Source organism: Rhinopithecus bieti, unplaced genomic scaffold (genome assembly GCF_001698545.2).
Source record: "Rhinopithecus bieti isolate Rb0 unplaced genomic scaffold, ASM169854v2 scaffold_11380, whole genome shotgun sequence".
Lineage (NCBI taxonomy): Eukaryota > Metazoa > Chordata > Mammalia > Primates > Cercopithecidae > Rhinopithecus > Rhinopithecus bieti.
The window spans coordinates 1,973,494-1,982,275 of record NW_016807225.1 but is presented as its reverse complement, the minus strand read 5'-3'; the positions used below and the strand labels follow the sequence as shown (position 1 = coordinate 1,982,275).

At 47.1% G+C, this 8,782-nt stretch overlaps 1 pseudogene; it reads left to right on the top strand.

Annotated features, from left to right (window-relative positions):
• The first annotated feature begins 1,988 nt into the window (after positions 1-1,988).
• On the top strand, positions 1,989-2,746 carry LOC108534985 (insulin-like growth factor-binding protein 3 receptor pseudogene; annotated as a pseudogene).
• The last annotated feature ends 6,036 nt before the right edge of the window (positions 2,747-8,782 follow it).

The window sequence follows — 8,782 nt, the reverse complement described above, 5'->3', positions numbered from 1 at the left end:
ATATTTTTTTTTTTTTTTCCTTTGAGACAGGGTCTCACTCTTGTCACCCAGACTAGAGTGCAGTGGTGTGATCACAGATCACTGCAGCTTCAACCTCCTTGGCTCAAGTGATCCTCCCACCTCAGCTTCCCAAGTAGCTGGGACCACAGGCATGCGCCATCATGCCTGGCTAATCTTTTTTTTTAAATTTTCGTAAAGACAGCATCTCACTATGTTGCCTGGAGTGCAGTGGTACAATCATGGCTCACCCAGGCTCAAGCGATTCTCCTGCCTCAGCCTCCTAAGTAGCTGGGAATACCGGCATGCACCAGCACACCTGGCTAATTTTTTGATTTTTTTTACAGATAGGGGTCTCACTATATTGCCCAGGCTGGTCTCAAATTCCTGGTCTCAGTGATCCTCCTTCCTTCACCTCCCAAAGCACTGGGGTTAAAGACATGAGCCACTGCACCCTGGCCTGTAGCAGTTATTTCCTTCTGCCTCCCACACTGCAACTGGGAGGCAGTGCAGCAGGGAGGGAACAAATCCAGGCCTATGGGTCACGTAGACCTTGGTATAAATTTTGCCCCATCCCTGACAGGTTTAGGACCACAGGCAAACAGTGTAAACTCTTTGGGCCTCCGTTTCCTTGCCTGTCAAGTGAAAAATCACATTATTTACTAATTCTTTTTCTTTTTTTTCCCCTGAGATGGTATCTCACTCTGTCGCCCAGGCTGGAGTGCAGTGTTGTGATCTTGGCTCACTGCAACCTCTGCCTCCCGCGTTCAAGCAATTCTCCTATCTCAGCCTCCCGAGTAGTTAGGACTACTGGCATGCGCCACCATGCCAGGCTAATTTTTGTATTTGTAGTCTGATCTTGAACTCCTGCCCTTATGATCTACCCGCCTTGGCCTCCCAAAGTGCTGGAATTACAGGCGTGAGCCACCGCACCCGGCCATTATTTACTACTTCTTAAGTTATTGAGAGAATTAAATGAGATGAGCAAGCACTCAAAACATCTAAACTAGAATTGTTGTTACTAAAATTAATTGTTTCATGCTCATATCTCTCCCACTGTACTGAAAGCTCCTGTGAGGGCAAGAATGGTATCATATTCATCTCCCTGTGATAAGCAGTGTGGACTCACTCATTAGGCTCCGTAGCCAGAGTGGTTAGGGCCCAAAATACTTTTAGAAGCCCATAAAAATGTTTTAATATCTTTTAAAACAAGGGAAAAAATGAAGACAACCTAGCCTGATTAGATTTGTCTTTATAGTAATGCAGTTGTAAAAATATCATTATTGGCCGGGTGCAGTGGCTCACGCCTGTAATCCCAGCACTTTGGGAGATGGAGGCGGGCGGATTATCTGAGGTTGGGAGTTCGAGATCAGCCTGGCTAACATGGAGATACCCCATCTCTACTAAATATACGAAATTAGCTGGGTGTGGTGGTGCTCGCCTGTAATCCCAGCTACTCTGGAGGCTGAGGCTGGAGAATCGCTTGAACCTGGGAGGCAGAGGTTGCAGTGAACCAGGATCGTGCCACTGCATTCCAACCTGGCTGACAGTGAGACTCCGTCTCAAAAAATAAAAATTAAATTAAATTAAAATTAAAATATCATTATTATTATTATTATTTTAATGGAGGATGTCAGGCCTCTGAGCCCAAGCCTGCATGTATACATCCAGATGGCCTGAAGTAACTGAAGAATCACAAAAGAAGTGAAATGGCCTGTTCCTGCCCTAACTGATGACACTACCTTGTGAAATTCCTTCTCCTGGCTCATCCTGGCTCAAAAGCTCCCCCACTGAGCACCTTGTGTCCCCCACCCCTGCCCACCAGAGAACAACCCTCTTTGACTATAATTTTCCACTACCTACCCAAATCCTATAAAACTGCCCCACCCCTATCTCCCTGTGCTGAGTCTCTTTTCGGACTCAGCTCACCTGCACCCAGGTGATTAAAAAGCTTTATTGTGGGGGCACCGGCCTCCGCCCGGCAGGGAGGGGCTCTCTCCAGAGGCTCAGCCTCCTCTGCTCCCCATGGGCAACTGCCAGGCAGGGCACAACCTGCACCTGTGTCTGGCCCACCACCCACCGCTGGTCTGTGCCACTTTGATCCTGCTGTTCCTTGGCCTCTCCGGTCTGGGCCTTGGCAGTTTCCTCCTCACCCGCAGGACTGGCCTGCGCAGCCCTGACATCCCCCAGGACTGGGTCTTTTTTTTGAGATCTTTTGGCCAGCTGATCCTGTGTCCCAGGAATGGGACAGTCACAGGGAAGTGGCGAGGGTCTCACGTCGTGAGCTTACTGATCACCTTGAACTTCAGAGACTGTCCAGACAGGAACAAGACCCGGACATTCCAGGCCACGGTCCTGGGTAGTCAGATGGGATTGAAAGGATCTTCTGCAGGACAACTGGTCCTTATCACAGTCAGGGTGACCACAGAAAGGACTGCAGGAACCTGCCCGTATTTTAGTGTTCCAGGAATCCTACCCTCCAGCCAGCCACCCATATCCTGCTCAGAGGAGAGGGCCGGAAATGCCACCTAAGCCCTAGAATGGGTGAGGAGTGCATTAGTGTCTGGCACCACGAAGGCCTTGTGCTGACCGAGCTGCTCACCTCGGAGGAGAGGAGCTGGCTCTGTGTGGCCCCAGGCTGCTGGTCTTGGGCTCCTTCCTGCTTCTTTTCTGTGGCCTTCTCTGCTGTGTCACTGCTACGTGCTTCCACCCGCGCTGGGAGTCCCACTGGTCTAGAACCCGGCTCTGAGGGCACCAGCATAGTTCCCGACTTGTTTCTCAGGTATGAATCAACTTCTTGGGCCTTTGCTCTGAGTTGGAAAAGGTCTTAGAAAAAGCGAAGAGCTGGAATGTGAGGGAAAATAAAAGCTTTTCTGCCCCGCCCCACAAAAAAAAAAAGCTTTATTGCTCACACAAAGCCTGCTTGGTGGTCTCTTCACACAGATGCCTGTGAAAGAGGAAGTAACCCACAAAGGCTGAGTGCCTAGGGCTCGTGCAAATCATGAGGCCTTGAGTACAAGGGCCTGGAATGACACAAATCAGGTTGGAATTACAGCTCCTCCACTGAGCTCAGAGTGTGACTGGGAGAATTGTCCTCTTTCTCTTTTCTTTTTTTTAAAAAAATGGAGACATGGTCTCGCTATGTTGCCCAGGCTGGTCTCAAACTCTTGGCCTCAAGCAAGCCACCTGCCTCGGCCTCTCGAAGTGCTAGAATTATAGGCGTGACTACCGCACCTGGCTGATTTTCCTATTTTTTCATCTGAAGACAGGGTCGTTGATAAATCTTGCTTTCCAGGCCACGGGGTGCTGCCCGCTTTTGTCTCCTTTGGTATATATTTATGCATTCAATATCTGTCTTTCCCCACTAAGCTGTAAGCTCTACGAGGGCAGGGAGGCTGTCTTCCTTATTTCCTACATGTGACATTTACAGCCCTCTTACTGCATGCTATGCATTGTTCTAACTGCTTCAAATGCATGACATCAGCCATGAAGTGTTTTATCCCATTTTACAAATGAAGAAACTAAAGCTACATGGTCCAATGACCTGCCCAAAATCGTACCGTAGGAAACGATAGGGAGATGAGGGTTTGAACCCTAGGACCCACACTCAACCACAGCCTCTGGCTAGGATGCTCAGCCCAGAGCCTGGCAGACCGAAGCGGGAAAGCAGCAGGTCCTGGAGGGGGCGAGTGGCTCAGAGGATGCAGAGTCTGAGACACTGAAATGAAGATTTGTTCCTGGTGGGTGGCTGTGCAACGGAGGAGGCAGCGAGTCAGGGGGAAGAGGTGCTCCTAGCAGACAGGTGTTTTCCATTCATGAAGGAGGAAACGTTCAGGTCAAGAGAATGATCTGACCACATCAAGCACCATAGGGATTCTCCCCTCAGTGAGTCACCCCAGGAAGCTGACCAGGTTTGTTCTTTCTGGGGTAGGGGGACTAACAAGCCCAAAGAGGACCCCTGGTGCTCCAGGGCTCTGCAGCCTCCACCAGAACAGGCCACGTGCTCCTCCACTGGCTCCTCTCCATGTGCCCACCTCATGCTACTCACACATCGAGATATTGGTTGGTTGTCTTTCCACTTGAACTTTACTTTTTGTAATGGTTATCTTTTCTGGCTACAAAATCACCCACATAGCTTCATCTTAGAAAAAGCAGGGCCGGGTGAGGTGGCTCAAGCCTGTAATCCCAGCACTTTGGGAGGCCGAGACGGGTGGATCACGAGGTCAGGAGATTGAGACCATCCTAGCTAATACGGTGAAACCCCGTCTCTACTAAAAAAAATACAAAAAACTAGCCGGGCTAGGTGGCGGGCGCCTGTAGTCCCAGCTACTCAGGAGGCTGAGGCAGGAGAATGGCGTGAACCCGGGAGGCAGAGCTTGCAGTGAGCTGAGATCTGGCCACTGCATTCCAGCCTGGGCGACAGAGCAGGACTCGGTCTCAAAAAGAAAAAGCAGAAAATACAAATAAACATGCACACAAAATAAACAAGTGAAAGTCCCTCATAATCTCACCCTACAGGAATAACCTGGTTTAATATTTTGGTATATTTATTTCCAGTCTTTTTGAGAATTCCTGAGAATCAGGAATTCAGGAGTGACTTACCTGGATGGTTCCGGCTCAACAGTCTCTCAGGAAGCTGTAGTCAATCAACTGACAGGGGCTGTGGACTCTGAAGACTTGACTGAGGCTGGAGCATCTGCATTCAAGGTCACTTACGTGACTGTTGGCAAGGAGTTCCAGTTCTTCGCCACACAAGCTTCTCTGTAGGACGGCTCGAGACATGGCTCTCACAAACTGAGTGACCCAAGAAGAGAGTGACAGCACCCGAGACTGGAGCTGGCCTTTTTATAACTGAATCTTGAAAGTGATATGTCATCCCTTCTTCTGAATTCCATTTGTTCGAAGTGAGCCTCTAGGTATGTACATCTTTATACATGTGTATACATACATGCATGTATGTATATATATGAGTAGATTTATAAATATGTTTATATATTATATAATATAATATATATAAATTATATATAAAATATAAATATATGTTACATATATACTGCACAATATACAAGCAAATTTACGTATTTCCACTTATGATTTTTTTTTTTGAGATGGAGTCTCGCTCTGTCACCCAGGCTGGAGTGCAGTGGTGTGATCTTGGCTGATTGCAACCTCCACCTCCTGGGTTCAAGCAGTTCTCCTGTAGTCCCGAGTAGCTGGGACTACAGGCATGCACCACCATGCCCAGCTAATTTTTGTATTTCTGGTAGAGACAGGGTTTCACCATACTGGCCAGGCTGGTCTTGAACTCCTGACCTCAAGTGATTCACCAGCCTCAACCACAGAGTGCTGGGATTACAGGTGTGAGCCACCACACCTGGCCTCACTTATGATTTTTTTTACTTTACGAAGTTGCAAAAGTGATATGTATCCATTACACTCCTTGACTTATGGCAGAGTTATATCTGTATAAACCCATCATAAATTGAAAATATAACTCAAAAGTTTGACTTAAGATATTTTCAATTTATGATGGGTTTATCATGATATAACCCCATTATAAGTCATGGAGTACTTCTACACACACAAACACACACACACACAGACACACATACACACACATACACATTTCTCATTGGTTCCATTCCTCTGGAGAACCCTGACTCATACATCATTATGGAAATGGTTGAACACAGGATGGTTCATATAAACCATGGTTGCTGCAAGGGTTAATTCCAGCAGGCCTGGAATTGACATAGACTGATTTACCGAAATAAAAGCTATTCCTGTACAGCCTGAGCCCTGGTCAGGGCATTAAAGATACCGATTAATAGTGCTGTTTCGTAACCATGAGTCTGAGGGATTTCAATGTGGTTTGTACAGGCTTATCAGCAGCGTTTATTTTTATTTTTACTTTGTTCAGCATTGTGTATTGATAACAATGAGATTGATGATTTGTTCCTGGTCTTGGTGAGACCCCTGGAGGACTGTGCTTTTGGGACTGGTGACACAGCAAGAAACATGCCTACATGAGCAGCAGGGTATATGACACCCTGGTGGAAACTCCAGCTTGGGCCTCCCAGTTCTGAGGTGTTCTGTGACACACGGGTGACTCTAGAGAGAAGGTATGTCTTGCGTGGCTCTTCCAGAGGTGGACCAATTGGAGCCTGCACCTGGCCTCTCTGGATCCCTTGATGTCCACTTAACTGCTGTTGCTGCATTAAATGAATGCTTTTGCTGCAATAAGCAGTAGCTTCGTAAGCATTGTCAACTTGAATCCTGTGAATCTTTAGCAATCAAACCCTGCCTAATGACCACTGTTAGTGCACGTAGGATGTAAGCAGCCCTGGCTTTCTTTTCTTAAAAATTAGAGACAGGGTTTTACTATGTTGCCCCGGTTTTTAAAAAGGTTTAGATCTACACAAATAGCCTGGGAAAAGGTTTATAATGTAAGTGAAATAAGTAATTTGCAAACTAAGAGGTAAAACATGATTTCATCTTTATTTCTTTCAAATGTGTGATGCCGTGTGTGTGTGTGTGTGTGTGTGTGTGTCTATCTAGATGTATTTGTAGAAAATTCGGGGAAAAAACAAAGAAGTGTAAAGAAGTGTGCACCCTAAATCATAAATGAGGGTTACCTTGTTGTGGGGTATGTGAAGTGAAGGAACAGAATGGGCTGGAAGGTCTACTGCTCCGGTTTGAATGTTTTTGTCCTCTCCGAAGTTCATGTTGAAATTTAATCCCCTATGCAACAGTATTAAGAAGTGTGGCCTTTAGGAGGTGATTGAGGCATGAGAGCTCTGGCCTCATGAATGGGATTAAATGCTCTCATAGAAGGGTGTGATGGAGGGAGTTTGCCCCCCTTCCACTCACTCTGTCCCTTCCACCCTGTGAGGCCAGTGTTTCTCTCTTCTGGTGGACGGAGCAACAAGGCGCCATCTTGGAAGCAGAGATAGGGCCCTCACCAGACCCTGAACCTGCTGCCATCTTGGAAGCAGAGACAGGGCCTCACCAGACACTGAACCTGCCAGCACCTTGATCTTAGATTTTCCAGCCTCCAGAAATGTGCGAAATAAATTTCTGTTATTTATAAATTATGAAGTCTGTCGTATTCTGTTATAGAGGTACAGACTAAGAAATTGGTACCAGAGAAGTAGGCCTGTTGCTATAACCAATATCTCGAAATATGGAAGTGGCTTTGGAACTGGTTAAGGGGTAGAGGCTGGAATAGTTTTGAAGCACATGCTGGAAAAAGCCTGTATTGTCATGACCAGAATGTTAAGGGAGATTCCGACGAGAGCTCTGAAGAGGAAAATTGTAGAGACAGCCTCAGTGTTAGGGATTATCTAAATGGTTGTGAACAGAAAGCTGGTATTCTAGAAAAAGCCAATCTGATGAAGTCTTAGATGAAAACGAGGAATATCTTACCAGAAGTTGGAGGAAAGGCTATCCTTGTTAGAAAGCAGCAAAAACTTGGCTGAATCGTGTCTGTGTGCTACTGCTTGGCGGAAAGCAGAATTTAAGATCAATGAACTAGCATATTTAGCAGAAGAAATACCAAAGCAAAGTGTTCAGGGCGCGGCTGGCTTCTCTTAACTACTCACGGTAACATGTGAGAAGAGAAATAATTTAAAGATGGATTTTTTTTTTTTTTTTTAAATGGAATCTCCCTCTGTTGCCCAGTCTGGAGTGTAGTGGATCTTAGCTCACTGCAACCTCTGCCTCCTGCGTTCAAGTGATTCTTCTGCCTCAGCCTCCTGAGTAGCTGGGACTACAGGCGCGCACCACCACGCCCGGCTAATTTTTGTATTTTTAGTAGAGACGGGGTTTCACCATATTGGCCAGGCTGATCTCAAGCTCCTGACCTTGTGATCTGCCCGCCTTGGCCTCTCAAAGTACTGGGATTATAGGCGTGTGCCCCCGCGCCCAGCTGAGAGACAGAATTTTTAATTAAAAGGGAAACAGAATGATTTGGAAAATTCTCAGCCTGGCCATGTAAAGAATAAAAAAACATGTTAGGAGAGAAAACCAATGGTGTGGCCAAATGACCACAGATTAGTAAATCTGTTAATCTGTTGATAAACAGGTTAGCATAGATTGAAGGAAGCTGGATGATGCTGTTCACCAAGATGGTGGAAGAATAACCCTGAAAGCATTTCTGAGATCTCAGAGACTGCCCCACCCATCACAGTCAGGGCACTGAGGGCAAAATAATATCAAGGGAGGGGCCCGGGCCCCTTGTGAAACTTGGGACCCTGGGGATCCCAGTCCAGGGCCTTCTCAAGTCTCTGCTATCTGTATTCTGGCACGGTGCTCCTTGGTAGCCCCAGCTGTGGCTCAGGTGGGCCCAGGTGTGGCTGAAGCCACCACTCCAGAGGACACAAGTGGCGAACCTTGGTTTACATGTGGTGCTAACTCCACAGGCATGCTGTGATGAGCTGCAGAGGCAGGGCTACCTCCACCTGGATTTCAAGGGATGCCTCAGAGAGCCTCAGGGCCCAGGCAAAGAAATGACACAGGGAAGGGGCTGCTGTGGAGAGTCCCCACCAGGGCAATGCCTAGTGGAGTCCTGGGAGCAGGGCCACTCTTGAGACCTCAGAACAGTAGAGCCTCAGGAGTGCAGCCCCAGCCCGGAAGCGTCAGTGGCAGGCTACTAACCCCCAAGAGGCGTATCCACCTTGTTTCATGTGATTAAAAAGAAGAAATGGGATCATAGGCCTTTCCAAAATAATTAGTAGACTTTATTTATTCATTTATTGAGGCGGAGTCTCACTCTGTCACCCAGGCT